This window comes from Piliocolobus tephrosceles, chromosome 10, assembly GCF_002776525.5.
Source record: "Piliocolobus tephrosceles isolate RC106 chromosome 10, ASM277652v3, whole genome shotgun sequence".
Classification (NCBI taxonomy): domain Eukaryota; kingdom Metazoa; phylum Chordata; class Mammalia; order Primates; family Cercopithecidae; genus Piliocolobus; species Piliocolobus tephrosceles.
The window spans coordinates 55,218,312-55,234,064 of NC_045443.1; the positions used below are offsets into that span (position 1 = coordinate 55,218,312).

At 40.0% G+C, this 15,753-nt stretch overlaps 1 long non-coding RNA gene and 1 pseudogene across 1 annotated transcript; one reads left to right on the forward strand and one right to left on the reverse strand.

Moving 5' to 3' along the window:
* Positions 1-13,179: 13,179 nt before the first annotated feature.
* Positions 13,180-13,695, reverse strand: LOC111541738 (annotated as a pseudogene).
* Positions 13,696-14,690: 995 nt separating this feature from the next.
* LOC111542063 lies at positions 14,691-15,361 on the forward strand. The gene is made up of 3 exons (XR_002731425.1): positions 14,691-14,911; positions 15,009-15,122; positions 15,247-15,361. It is a non-coding gene; the product is annotated as an uncharacterized LOC111542063 (long non-coding RNA).
* The last annotated feature ends 392 nt before the right edge of the window (positions 15,362-15,753 follow it).

Consider the following 15,753-nt stretch of genomic DNA (forward strand, 5'->3'; position numbering starts at 1 on the left):
TGACACACTGGATTAAGAAAATGTGGCACATATACACCATGGAATACTATGCAGCCATAAAAAAGGATGAGTTTGCATCCTTTGTAGGGACATGGATGCAGCTGGAAACCATCATTCTTAGCAAACTATCACAAGAAGAGAAAACCAAACACCGCATGTTCTCACTCATAGGTGGGAACTGAACAATGAGCTCACTTGGACTCGGGAAGGGGAACATCACACACTGGGGCCTATCATGGGGAGTGGGGAGGGGGGAGGGATTGCATTGGGAGTTATACCTGATATAAATGATGAATTGATGGGTGCTGACGAGTTGATGGGTGCAGCACACCAACATGGCACATGTATACATATGTAACAAACCTGCACGTTATACAAATGTACCCTAGAACTTAAAGTATAATGAAAAAAAAAAAAAAAAAAAAAGACTTGGCTTAAATCTAGACATAACCAATTTCACACAGTTTGGAAACAACAACAAAAAAAGGTCTCTTGGTTCTGGTTCCTGTAGGTTTGGAATATGGACGTGTCATATATTAAGACTCCATCTTGCAATTGCAAGCAGTCTACGTATGCAGTGTGCAGAGTCTTGAGTCCCATTAATTTAACAGTTACCATTTGCTGTGGAATTTCTTGTGTGGGAAGTTGTGCCATTCATTTGTGGGAAACTTCAGTGAGATTACTTAGTACTATCTCTAAATAAAAGGCTCTTAGTATAAAAAAAAAAAAAAAAAAAAAAAAAGAAAATGCACACATCTGGTACTCCCAGTCCTGAGGCTTATCTGTCTTACAATAGTGGTCTGAGACTGGCCACTGTGAAAATGTGGTGCCTGGACCTGATCAGCAAAGGCTTGGCACTTGCAATTTTTCAAAAGGGATTGTTGGAACCCATTTCCATTACCAGAAAACTGTTTTCTAATCTACTTGGTGCAAGGTGTGGTCCAATCTCTATATGCCTGTTCTTTTCCATTGTTTAAAATGGAGACATTTCCTAGTTTGCAGCCTGGAAGAGATGTTATGAGTCCAAATGAGATTATGTAGTTCTTGGAATTCCACTGAGGAAATAGCTATGTAAATTCAATGTGTTGTTATTCATGACGTGTGGTTGAGCTGAAAACTCTAGCTACTACCCAACCATGCAAGCCCTAAAATTAGACTTCCTATACTGTGCACAGTAATTCTCTTTCTTACAATAGAAACCACAAACCAATTTTGCCTTACAGAAATGTGCTGTCATCCAAAATTTTTAATGTACATTTTAAAAACCAGCTCAGTTTTACTGTGGAGTCACATCTGAGAAAAGACATAGTTGGGGAAATGTCTGTCTTACATACAAGAGGAGCATACATATTTTATAAGCTTACCAGGAGCTGATTATGAAGATCACCCATCAAAATGATCTAATAACTTTCATTTTCACATCACTAGTTCAATTAAGAAATAATTTCCAATAATATGAATCCAAATATATTTTCATTTCTGGACATACATGTATCCATGCTGTGGGCTTTATTTGATTTTTTTTATTACTCTTTAATTCTTTAACAGTTGCATTTTTTTTCTTTGCAAGTGCATAGTGGGTAATTTATGTTGTTTTGATAGTTTGTTTCTTTGATATAATTTGCAATTCTACACCCAGAGTTGTAATATACTACAGTTTATCTAAACTACAGTTTAGATAAAAGTTTAGATAAACGACATGGAAATACAGAGGTTATCTATGTAAAATGATTCATATTTCAAAATAGGGACTTCTGTAAAATGAAAAAAATATATATTGCTATTAATCACACTTTTTATATTACTTTTTTCCTTGACTGAGATTTGTTGCATTTACTATTGTAACATATTTCCAAAACACATTAGTTAAATGGGGCTGAAAATCATGCATGCATGTTTTATGGAAAAAATGTGCAGATATATTTTCAATTTTAAGTTATAAATTATGGCTTTTTTTGATGATTAAAATATTCTGGCCCATTTAAAATGAGCTACATAATAAAAATGATTTTATTATGCAATAATAATTTTACAATGCTTAATAATATACTTTGTCTGAAAGATGCTTTTAAAAGATCTTATGCATAATTCAAGCACTTTTGTTCTCTTCTGTATAGAAAATAAGTGAGTGATATGCAAGTGAAATCAGAAATTGAAAAGAATTTAAAAAATAATTAAAAAACTGGACAGATTTCTGCCTCTGCTAAAATTAAGAAATAGTGACATGTTAAAATGTTTTATGCTATTGGCAACAGGGGGAAGTAGGGCAGAGTGACACAATAGAAAACATTAGGCCCAAACTTTCTCTAATATAGGTTTTCTGGCTTTAAAAAAAGGGGTACAAATGGTCACTGAAGTTTGTTGAATATGCTTCTTATTGTCAATTCACGTCGCCAAAGAGAGTTTGCCCTTGCTCACACAAGAGAGGAGCTTTCAGATCTTCAACCAGATACCTGCCAGGATTATCTTTAACATGCAAACTAGCCCAGGGAGTTTGCCTGTCTCCCAGTCACCATCAAAGCACAAGCACCTGAAGAAAGAGTGCACACGTCCTCCTAGTGCTGCCCCAGAGCTATCCCTAAAGAAGACGCAGGAAAGCCAGGTTAGGGAATTGTAATGTGTTTATTAATGAAGGCTGGGCTATTGTTCACTTAGAATCGTCCAAAAGATTAAAATAATTTTGAAAGGGGCTTACGGTATAAAAAGAGGTGTGGAAAATCAGCCCCAGTAAGAAACAATTAATTACTAATTCACAGTGGAAACCATGCTTGACATTTTTTTTTTTTTTTTTTTTTAAATCTGAAGACATGGTAAGCTATGGGTAGATTTTTAAAAATTACATATGAACCGATGACTAGATTGTAAAATGTAAAAAAGTGCCAGAATACCCAGTTGCTTTGGTACAGAATTCTGTATGTTGTTTGTAGGTTTTATCTACCTAACACCACACTTTTGTTTGGGTGAATTTTTGTTTGTACTTGATAAAGGTTTTGGTTGTATTGTCTGGCTCATTTGAGTTGGGCAGCCTGATCTTTTGGTCTAACTTATTCTCCCATGAACAAATTTCTAAAAGGATGGTTTTACTATTTATAAATTTGGTGCTTCTCAGAGGTCATTTAGAAGTTAGTGTAATTAAAAAGGCATAAATAAAACAGGAACCTGTTGACCTGACCTAGATACAATCTTACCAGAAGGCAGAGTTGTCATGTGGTTTGTTTTTGTTTTTGTGGTTTTTTTTTTTTTTTTTTGGTGGGAGGTATTTACTTGATTATAGCCTTAGAAAATTCAGACAGTAAATAGTGTCCTGGAACTTTGTTTGTAAGAAAAGTTGGTTATTCTGGCTTCTATGCTCTCACTCTATTCTATAATCTTTCATGATAACCATGTCCTAGTAGGTCAAGGTAAAGCTTTGCTGCTCTGGTAATGACTGGGAAAGGCATAGAGAAAAAGAGTGCATAGATATGCTTCCATTTCCCTCTATGCTTTCTTGCCTTCTGGATTTGGCCTTCTCCTTGATCTCCAACATCTTTATGTTGAAGGGCCTACAGAGTAAACCGTGGGACTCAATAAACATTTGTTACTTGATTGATTTTAGAGAAAATTTGAATATAGCCTAAATAGACACAAGACTTTGTTCTGTTGGGGCAATATTTACAGAATGTCCCACTTAGTGTAAAGAGTAAAATGTATTTTAATGTGGGTTGTCTTTGGTTTATCCTTCTGTAAATTAAAACTAGGCATTTCTGTTGAGAACCACTTTGTTCCCTCTACTCTTTGCATATGACATTCACTTGTGAAACAACAAGGCTTTAAAAAATCCTTAGCCAAGTTTAAATCAACTCTGAAAAATCACTTTGTTTAATACTGTCTTTTTTTTTTTGCCATCTGCTGTCATTTATTCTGGTTTTATTTTTTTACCCAGAGCAAGTCCTTAGAAGAGCATTACATGGGTAGAAATAATTGTTGGTTGATTGATTATGATTGGAGAGTATGTGTTCTGAAGTTTTAGGTTAAATAGAGCCAACACCACAGGTCTACATGGAATATATGTGTGATCGATTTGATAGAGAAAAAACCCAATTCACTACAGAGAGGGCCAGGTGAGATGCTTTGAGGGCCTTGGACAACACTTTTGATTTCTAATCTACACAAATTACTTTGGAACTGACTATAAACTAGTTAAATGATTGGCTGGTGACAAAAAAAAAAGATGAAGAAAGTAATGAATGCATACTAGATGGCACAAAAGATTTAGAGGGATTTGTATTAGCTTTGTAACCAGACTGACACATGGGAAATAAAATTTATTGTTACTAAACATTCAACATTACTCTTGAGCACTAAAATAATGAACACAGTAAAAATAAATAACATTGAACTAACTAGAGCAGTAAGACTTTCAAAAGAACCCTCCAGAGAGAGGAAGGAAGGGTTTTTCTTTCACATTGTGTAGATAATATAAAGCCACACATCACCTATGCAATAGCATTAGGCTAATTATTCCCAGATAGCTGGTCAGAGTGTTTAGTTATGCCCAATTTATTGACTCTTTCCTCTTAAATTCCTAAGGAAGCATCAATATTTCTTAAAATATACATGTCAAGATTTCAAATTCCCAAGCTTTTAAAAACATAGCAAAAAATCATAATACAGTTTGGATTAGAAAACGATTAGAAAGGTTTCAACTTAGCATCTGTGTTGAGTGTTGAATAAACCCATTAGATCTTGAGATATTGCCTTGGAAAACCTAAATGACAACAAAAAGTATTCGTTTAGGGAGTAGCCTTCCCGAAAAGAGTTAGAAACTCTTATCGCTAGAGACATTCAAAATGGCCATAAAATGTGTCAAGGAAATTATTTTCTCTCTGATGTTATTCTGAGCATACATAATGAAGAAAATTCTTTTATTTTGTCAGTGTGGAGGGGATTTTAGTGCTGTGGAGGGGATTCTAGCTTTAGCTCTGCCACTAAAAAGCAGCTGGACTTTAGGTCAGTTGATTGGCATCCCTAGGTCTTGGTTTCTTCGTTTACAAATGAAAGAAAAGTCTTTGCCGCTGTTCCAGGATGCTCTCGAAACTGTTTTTTATCCTTCTAACCACCAGGCTTTATTCTATCCAAGGGAGAACAATATAAACGAACAGTGCTGCTTCTGGAAGTCTCATCTAATGAGGGGCTAAAAAACTCTTTCTTAAGGGACCAGAGAGTAAATATTTCAATTTTGTGAGGCAAAATTGAGTGAATTATGTAAGTATTTATGTAACATTTAAAAATGTAACCATTAGGAAATGTAAAGCCCATTCTTGTGAGTGGTATAAAAACAAGTGGTAGGTTGAATTTGGCCCTGCTGTGGTTGTCCACCCCTGCTCTAGAGGAATAATATACACAGATAATCACACCCCAATGCACAAGATAGAGGTAAGTAAGAGGCAAAAAAATTCATCTGAACAATTTCCTTCCTTGACCAGACACTTTAGTTAAGATAGCCTTTCTAGGTCGGGCAAGAGCCCTTTGCCTCACTGGGGGGCCATGGAGAGCCCTCCTGCCTGTTCTTTCTATCTCTCCTCTCATCTTTCTTTCTCTTTGTTTGTTTGTTTGTTTTTTTTTTTTACCTCAATCTACCATTCCCATTTGCTTCAAGAGCTTTTTTACCGGAACAAGATGAGGAGGCCTGGGGGAAGGGAGGAAGGGAAGGAGGAGGCCAGCAAGAATTTTAATTTCCCATGCGCCAACATAATTACAGAGCAGATACAAATGCCTCCAAATCTTTTGTGCTGCTTTATATGCATTCATTATTTTCCTCATCTTTTTGTCACCAGTCAGCCATTTAACTAGTTTACAGTCAGTTCCAGGGAAATTTATGTAGATTAGAAATCATCGACCTTAACTGAAGCCCTGAAGACATCTTACCTGTTAGCATGTCGATAGATATTGTGTTTTAATAAATTCAGTTTCTCTATCAGAAACTTCGTGTCAGCTGCAAGCCCCTCTTATCACAGAGGCATCTGAACTGCCCTAAGTGTGAAACATGGACAATCAGAAAGCCTCAACTCAGATTGTTCTGGAGGTTTACTCCAGAGAGAGTCCATCATTTTGGAAATTCATTTAAATAGGTAGAAGGAAAATATCAAGAGCCTAAAAAAATGCATGTAATGCCATTGCATTTTCCTTTTCTATGATTAATTTAAGTTCCCCTGGGAAATGTTACCCTTTGAAGTTGTAGATGAATTAGAATTTTTCTCTCAGAATTATTAACACATACCATTTCTGATAAGTAGTGTGTTTCCTTTAACATTCTTTGATTTTTCTCACATTTAAATGCAGTTAATAATGAATAAATGGCCTGTTGTCCTTCTTAGTATGAATTTCCTTTTGGAAATGTGTAAGGATATATACATGTTCTAAGATAAGATTTTATCTAAAACATTCTGACCAGTATTGGGTGTGTATCAAAAATTATGTGTTTCTTGAAGTCCAGTAAAGACAAAATGAAAAGTGGTGGGATAAGGCTGGTAAATTGCAGCTTAAGCCCAAACAATGACTATTATGGAATATAAACATGTATGAGCTTGTCTCTCAAACTGCTGGGATGCTGCTGCAATGAACACTTTTTTGATCACTACAGGTACTGGATGAGCACTCATTCAGAGAGGAGACAGGCTTGAAAAGCTTCATCCATTATCAAAACCATAGTCACAGCCAGTGTATGTGTGGATGACACAGGGGACAGATGCCCACCACTTAGCCTTATACTTGGCCAGTCCCCCATGGACTCAAATCTGGGCTGTAGAAGAGAGAAGACCTTGACTAGATTTTCTGTGTATGGAAGGTGATATGGCGGGATTGGAATCTGTGGCAGACACTGTCAGTTGCCCTTCTAACCCCAATAGCCATTTCCCTTCCTTTTTGTAATCACAATCTTGTTTTCTTTGAGGGGGAGGGGGTAGCCTTATGCCCCACTATGAGGGCTAAAATCGTGATTGGTTTAAGTCATTAACGACAATTTCATTACTTTGACAGTCTCTCTTTCCCAGAGGTCCCAGAACTATGATGACCATGTGACTTAGTTCTACTCAATGCTGTGCAAGGAGAAGGCTGCAGCTGGGTTTCTGGGAGAAACTCTCCTACCATTTTGCTTACCTGATATTGTGTGAAGATGTGCAGCTTGTACCTGTGGCAGTCATCTTGTGATCAAGAGGTGGCATGTCCAAGAATGAAAAGCTCACAGTTGAGAATGGCATGGTCGAAGCAGAAAGAAATGAGATGATGGATGGTGCTGTGGAGCTGCTGCACCAAACTTGGAGCTCCACATCTTCAGAATTCTTGTATCATGAGATCAGTAAATGCTCTTATTGCTTAAGCCACTGTGAGCTGGGTTTTCTCTTTCTTTCAGCTGCTTGAAATCAAATGAGTGTAACATCAAAATGAATTAATGCATTTGTTTAATTCAACATGAAGCTTGGAGGACTTTCAGTAATTCGAGGGTCCCAGCTAAAGAGGTAGCAGAGTTCAGGAAGGGTGAGTGTGTTAGGCCAGTGCATCAGTACCCAGAATAAGCAGTGGAAGTGCCAGTGGAGGCAGCGGTGCCCAGAGGCTATGGCAACAATATCTGGTAATCCTAGCAGAAGAGGCAGATGTGCCAGACTGAAGTAATGTGAGTGGGGATGCCCAGCAGATGTAGTGGTCCCTCGTTGACACTGGGATGCCTCATGTTGCAGAAATAGAAATAAAGAAGTTGTGGCACAGAGTAGCTTTCTGGATAGCTGATTTTACTTGTTTTCACGCATATTTGAGGCATAATTTTGTATATTAAAGAGGATAATCTGCTGCCTCATTTATGCCAAGAATGTTTAAAGGCTCAAACACAACAGGAGTTTGTGTTCTGCTCACCTAACAGTATGGTGGCCAGTGGATGGTTCTCCCTTTTTCTGGTGATTCAGGGGCTTTGGAGACTTCCATTTGGAGATTCTGAAGTTCCTTGGGACCTGGTTGTCATGGCATTCAGCTGGTAGAAGAATAAAGAGCATGGGGGAGATATGCCTGCTCCTTAAAAACCTGTCTAGAAGTGGCACAAATTACCCCCTTCTACTTCACAGTGGAAAGGAGTTATATGTTTCTACCTAACTGCAAATGGAGTGGGCAGTGGGTTTCCCTGGCTTGGCAGCTGCTCCAGGTTATATCTGGAAATAGGAGAATGAAATATGATCAGCAATCTCCACCAGCCAGGTACTCCTGGAAATATGATACTTGTTTTGAGGTGGGATTGGGGTGGGGCAGATGCTTTGCAGAACCCTACGGTTCTGAGCTAGCTGTTGGGATAAGCCAGTGACACAGAGGTAACAAGGCCAGTGATTTACCCATGGATCTTCTAAGTGTTGCCAATTAGAGTAGCTTAGGCAGAAGGGGCATTTCCCCCCGATTCCTTGGAATTATTTGCTTGACTATATCAAATTACTGAATAATTGAAAAACCCTCTCTTTTGTCTAACTACAGTCATGTGTTGCTTAATGACAGGGATACATTATGAGAAAAATGTCAATAAGTGATTTTGTCATTGTGTGAATATCACAGAGTGTGCTTACAGAAACCTGGATGGTGTAGCCTTCTACACACCTATGCTATGACCTATTGTTCCTAGGCTACAAACCTGTACAGCATATTACTGTACTCAATACTGTAGGTAATTATAACATGATGTATTTGTGTATCTAAACATATTTAAACATAGAAAGGGTACAGTAGAAACATGGTATAATCTTAGGGGACCACAGTCATATATGCAGTCTATCACTGACCAAAACGTTATGCAGAGCATGACTATATTTAGATCTGGTATGGCCATAGTATTGAATTTCATTTATGATTTAACATAAACCAAATACTGACAGTCTAAACTCTAATATATATACCTGCCAGTCCTTTTATTATTGGAAACAAAGCACTTAAAAGCGTGTGGTAGTTTTTTCTTTTTAAAAGTATTTCTGATGACTGCATGGCCTATGACTACTAAGAAATGGAATTTCAAAATGAGCATCAGACTTATTTTTCAAGTGCCTTGTCATAAATGCATTGCTACCCATGTAATAAAGTAATTTTCCCTTGTGAGATAAATATAGCGCTAAAGAAGCATGAGCCTTGTCTGATAAAATAGCTTTTATTAATCTTCTAATGTTTTTATTTTGTTCTAGAATTATGATTAGTTTCAAGAGAGTAGCAAACAGGTTATTATCAGAGTTGAGTATTATTGCTATCCAGATATATTTGGTTAATGCCTGCTGTTTATTTCAAAAACAAAATGTTCCATTAAGAAAAATCAGTGATAATGGTTGGACTTTATTATCAAGAAATTATACCTGTTATGTAAACCTTGCTAATTATAAGTGCTTGGATTCATTTGGGTGATATAACAGATGAAAAAGGCCATTTATTAGGAGAAGTACTTGGCGTTTGTACCAGCATAATAAAACTAAAATAATAAAACACAACCCAAGGAAAGAAAAAAATGTTAATGAGGAATGGAATTTGCCCAGGAATGAATTATACCAGGAGACAGCCTGGAGTGTGGGATTAACACTGAGTGCTTCATCCTGGATATCAATTTCCTATGACAGCTCAAACAGCCTGTCCTTGTCTTCTCCTCCTTCCACTTTACTTCTTACTTTTTCTGTCTGAGCTCATGCATGTACATGCTTCAGCTTCTGTTAACTCCTAAGTCTTTGTAAGTTCAGCGTTGACCTCTTGCCCATGGTTCAGTCTGCCGTCTGGCCATCTCTGCCCGGATGTCTCCTAGGAACCTGAACTCTTCATGTTCAAATAGAGTTTATCTCTCATCCTCTCCTTGAATATCACAGTGACAGCCCTCACTCCTCCCTCCCTCACACCCATATCCAATCAGCCACACCTTTTTGTTTCCAGTCAGAAACTTCTCTCTCAAATCTAGATTCTACATTTGCTCCCACTCCTACCACCTTAGTCTGGGCCATCATCACCTTTTGTTTTAATGACTGTAACCTATACATCTAACCAGCAGGCTCATAAGATGGAGTCACTAAAGCAATTTTGTTTTTGTCTTCCATAGTCGTTTATTTTGAAATTGTTCTCTCAACTTTTAATTTTCAAATATTTCAAATCAGCAGAAAAGTTGAAATAACAAAACAATAAACACATATATAAACTTGACCTTGTACATTCATCAGTTGCTAACACTTTGCGAGCTTTCTTTCTCTGTGTGAATTTCTCGCTTTCTCTCGCTTTCCACCACCAGCATCAACCAACAGACGTGAACACGCCAGATGATTCCACTCCTCAGCTGTTGAGTGACCCTCAGTCTTTGAGGCTTCCTCCTTGAATACACAGCTATCAGAGGGCAAAGACAAGCCCTCCCTCTGTGCTCTGTTCAAATTTTTGACCCACAGAATCTGTAAGCATAATAAAATGGCTGTTCTATACCATTGAGTTTTAGGGTGTTTGCTATGCAGCAGTAGCAACTGGAACAGCATATAACACTTTTTTCTGGTTTGATAACAACTCCATGATTTTTGATCATCTAAAAATGTTTTATAAATGAATCAATTTGAAGATATTTTCTTTATCCTATACCATCAAGATTGTAATCTGAGAAATATCTCTGTGAAGTCCTTTAATTCAAGCATACCTGGGTAGTCAGAAGAGCCTGCCTGTCAGGTAATTTCCCTAGGAGTCTTTGCATGGAAGACCAACAAACCTTTTGAGAAAGAACTTAACCTGAGCAAAGAGACTCTCTGCTCAAGAAGTTGGTGACAGGATAATGGTCTAATGTTCCAGGGCTGGTCAACTTTGAGAATAGTTCAGTACCATCACTTGACTTGCCTTCCGGCCCAGCCACCATAGACCTATCCCTGAATCCCACAGAGAGAGGAATTGCAATGCAAGAAAGAGGAGAAGGAAAGATTGCTTCAGTTGCTCTTCCTTGGGGCCTTGGGAATATAAGTCAACAGGTTCAGCAGCACTGGTATCAACTGCCTTGGCCACATAAGGAGGCAACTGACCTAGGATGTTGGGCATTGGGTGCCCTATTGTTGATTTTGGTGGACTCAGCAGAAAGCCAGAGGAGAGGGGCAAATAGTGCTTGGTATGTGGAAGCTGGGAGGACCATATTCATCCATTTATTAATTCACTCTGTGGTGGGCACTATTAACTGTCCATGACTTATGTTTTTCTTTTCTGTAATAACAAAATTGTAGTTGGCATGTGGCTGCCAAGCTATCCTATGTTTTTCAGCTTCCCTTGTAGTTAGGTGTTGTCATGTGGAATGTGATAAGTGATTTGTGCTTCTTGCAATGCTGGGACTTTATACACCCGATATGCATCTTCATGCTCTCTTTCTCCTCTCTACTGGCTGGAATTTATCAACTCAACCTTTGGGTCTCTGAATGACTATGTGGAGCAAAGCCACCCACTGACATGGAATTGCTCACCACTAATTTTTAGGTAAATAACAAGATATCTTTTTTCAATCTTTGAATTATTGTTGAGTTTCTTAGTTTTATCATTTTACCCATAACCTAAATATGCTTGTCTATCCAACAAATATTTACTGAACTATATATTAGGTTCTGTGAAAGATGATGAGGATACAATGGCAAGCTTAAAGTTCACTAGGGGAAGCAGACAAAATATAATTACAATTGTGATCCATGTTAAATCCTCTAGAGGAGAGGTGCATGGTGAAATGTGTGTATACAGTCAGGAGAATTGATGCAGTCATGGGCATTAACAAAGTCCTCTGTGAAAAAAATAATTGATTGAAGTCTTCAGGAAGAGTGAGATTAATTTGTGGGTGGGAGGCAATAAGCAGAGATCCTTCTAGGCAGAAGGGATAGCATGTTCAAAGGCCTTGGGGTAGCAGTTTGCATGGTCAGGCTGGTCTAGAACTCCTGATCTCATGATCCGCCTGCCTTGGCCTCCCAAAGTGCTGAGATTACAGGCATGAGCCACTGTGCTGGGCCAGATCACATAGTCTTTGATGTCTAGTTCAGTCTGCCATCCTCTGCATTGGCAAGGGCCTACTGAACGCTTTCCATAGTGAGTGTAGGTCACCCTCTGGCTTGTTCCACACACAGATGTGAGTGTGGTGCATGCAATCCTTATAGCGAGAAGAATCCAGGAATAATATATTCCATTAATAACAAAGATTTGTGTAAAAATGGCAATTTGATCCTGACATAAAATGTTTGCCAGTTGTTCCTATTTCCCCTTTCCTGCTCTTTGTAGCGGTCCAGATCTTCTGACTGCATCATGGTGTGGATCTGTTTACTCTAGCAACTCCTCCGGCTTCTGAGGAGGCATTTCTTTTTTTTTTTTTTTTTTTTTTTTAAGAGTATCAACTCAAATGATTTTATTATGAAAGATAAGCCATTTATTGATCATTCACTTTTCTAAAAAAACACAAATGTGAGGATAAAATAAACATACCTAAGACTCACTGGCCCCTCCAGGACAGGAAGCAGCCCTGGACAGAGAGCCTGCAAACGAGTTTCCTTGTGTCTAATGTCTGAACTTCTCACACATTCTAGGATTTCATGTCTCATTACCTATTACAAAGGAAAGGAAACTGGCTAGATGATTCATGTACAACAAGGTCACAACTTTAAAGCTATCTGATGCTAATTACTTGTACAATCTGGTTTGCAAACTCTGAGAGACAGTATCAAATAAACACTGTCAAAGACTACTCCCAGCTAAACTTTCTGTCATTGTTCTTTGAAATTGTCTTTGGGACTGGCTATGTTCTCACTGTAGCTTCCGTTTATTCCACAGCACAAACCCTCAAGTCCACCCGCAGTCTCCATGTTCAAGTATAAAAGTCTGTTTCAGGACAACCCTGGATTGATGTAGTGTTTCTCTGTGTAGTGTCTACTTGGTGTCATGCCCTTGGGCAGGCTGGCCAAATGGCAGCACAATGCAGGGGGCGACACCGTCAACTTTCCCACTGCCGAACTTGCTCCCCTTTTAATCTGGTCACTGCCCATGGTCAAGGTTGAATCTTGAGATCAGTGACGACCTTGGCCTATCTTGGGTCTGAAGTTGCACTCTTACATAAACGAATCCACTTCTTCACCAGAAATTAGCTTTCAAAAGGTGTCAGGCATATTCTTAGGAAGTCTCCTGAGATGGAGCTGGCCTTCAAGCTCTGGCGGGGGTGCTGGCACAGCTGCTTTTTTCTGGGCTGCCAGGAACTCATGAATTGCTCATTCTATTGGTGGCCTGAAGATGTGGTTAAGCTTTGGATCCACCACCTGAGAAATAATCCTGTCTACTCCAGCTTCCAACATCCCTGACTGAACCACACTCTGCCTCAGACCATTTTGCAATTCGTTTTTGTTCATTGTAGGATTCCATTGCTGCTTGTCCAGATGTGTTGACACAAAATTATCCAATTTCTGCCTCAGGTTTTGGTAAGCTGGCTTGGTGTCCACGTCGGCCAAGTAGTCCCGGTGGAAGCTGTCAAAAAGGCTCTGGCTCTTGAGTTGCTCCACGATGAGAGCGATGAGCTGCGGGTCACCGGGAGGCAGCGAGGCCTGGTTGATGAGGCCGGGTTGATGCGGCCACCGCCCCCGCTGGCCCAGTAGCGCCAGTCGCTGCCCCGGCAGAGGCCTGGCCCGCCCCGCCAGCGCCCACCGCGCCCGTTCTCCCGCCGCCGCCGCCGCCGCCCGCCATGGCTGTGCCCCGGGCGCACAAGGGAGAGCGACTATAGCTGCTTCTCTAGGACAGAAGGCCTTGAACGTGTAGAGGTGGCGAAGGGGGCGGTGAAGGAGGAGGGCCCCAAGGAGGCAGCGGTGGAGGTGACGGTGATGGTGGCCCCGGTGGCGATGGTGGCGGGGACGGTGGTGGGGGCGGCGGCGGTGGCGGCGAAGGCCAGCTCTGAGACAGCAGAAGTTGTGGTAGACGCCCTGAGGAGGCATTTCTATTTTAAAAAGAGGGGTTTGCTGAGGCAGCTATCCAGCAAGAGAGTGACTGGAAATACTGCTAGCGCTCTCCTGGTGGCAAGTGAAAGAAACTGAACTAGAGAAAGCGGAAAAGAGGATTTACTGGTTAATGGAACTGGAAGGGAGGGGCGGTGTCAACATTAGGGACAACTGGAACCAGGGACTTGAACATTATGAGGAATTCTGTTCCTGCTGGTCTTGGCTTCTCTGAGCATCAGCTTATCTGCTCACATTGGCTTCTCAGGTGGCTGGAGCCGTAGCTGCTCCAGCCTCCTACGTTTACAGTTCCAAGACTAGAGAGGAAAGGTCCTCTCTCCTAAGCTCAAGTTTGAAAAGATCAGAGGAGAATCCTGATTGGCTGGATTGGGGGGGGGGGGTCACATGTTTATTCCTGGGCCAATCACAGTGACCAAAGCATGAGACTTTATGATTGGCTCAATTGGATCAAGTACCCACCTCTTGGCACATATTGGAAACGTCCATCAGAACTACCTGGTTTGAAAAGGCATCTGCCTAAGGATGCTGTTCTAGGCACTGTTTTAATACATTTTTCTTTGAAGTTTTCCTTCCCTCTATTTCCTTGTATTTATGTATTTGTAAAATGACATCAAAGACAGAGCCTCTCTTAGGTCCTAATTTCTCTACCAAGTGGTAGCATCTGAATATCCTTAACAAAGGGGAGTGGCCAATGTCTCTTTTAACAAGGAGGGTGTGGTTAGGGCAGGCGCCTCAGGAGCCCAGGGCAGGGTTCAGGCCGGGTAGCCCTGAGAAACAGGGCCCATTTAATATGTGTGAAATGCAGAACACACACTAAATGGGCTGCAGTGGAAATCCCGCATCTGAGATACTGGAGGGGTTTCTGTATTTCTGGATGCTGGTAGATAAGAACCAGAAATTTCTGTGTGCTGAAAACTAGAGCACAGAAAGATTGGTGCTTGTTATATGAGGTGAGAGAGGGAAAGAGAGAGAAACTGTGCCGATCTTGTTTCTGACCCTGTGCTCACCACCTTCCTCTCTTTTTTGGCATGTCTCTCAACTCAGAAGTTTGCTTTGGGGCTTCCCCAGCCAGTTCTGTGCTCCTCAAGGCAGGAAACAATGCTTGCCAATCTTTTGGACTCATTTTTAATCGGCTTGGAAATTTAATCAGAATAGTGCCAGGTACCTGCAATTGTAAAAAAAAGAAAAAAAAAATCTATTAATTAGCTACCCACAGGCTTGCCTTCTCAAGTTAAATTTAAATCCTGAGGAGAAAATGACATACAGCTGTGTTCTATACCTCCAGGTATGGAAACCACCGCCTGGGATTAAAGCATCAGTGAAGATGCTGCTTTGGAGGGATTCAGATTTTAGAGAAGAAAGGAGGTCATGAGAGCTCATTACTTTATCACTGAACTGGTAAGAATTATAAAGAGGTTGCTTTTTGCTTTTCTTGTATATATGCACTACATTCATTTTTTTTTGGTGTGACAACAGTGTTTATAAAGGACCAAACATTCACTCTGCTAATGACAATTGACATTTCTAGTCACCCGAGAAACAAGGATGCTTAATTTCAAGAGATGTGCATCAAGATGGTACCAATGGGTACGGAGTGTAGACTCTTTGGGAAATTGAACACTCAGAATGGACACAGGTTTAATTTAGCTCAAAACACACTTAACATATACAGTAGGGCAGTTTGTCTGCAATGCCTAACTATTCTTTATGCCCATGACCTTGGTTCATTTATCTCCCCAGAATTCAATCAGGAGTAGCCTCTTGCCACAGCGGTGACAAGTCTGCTGCCAAG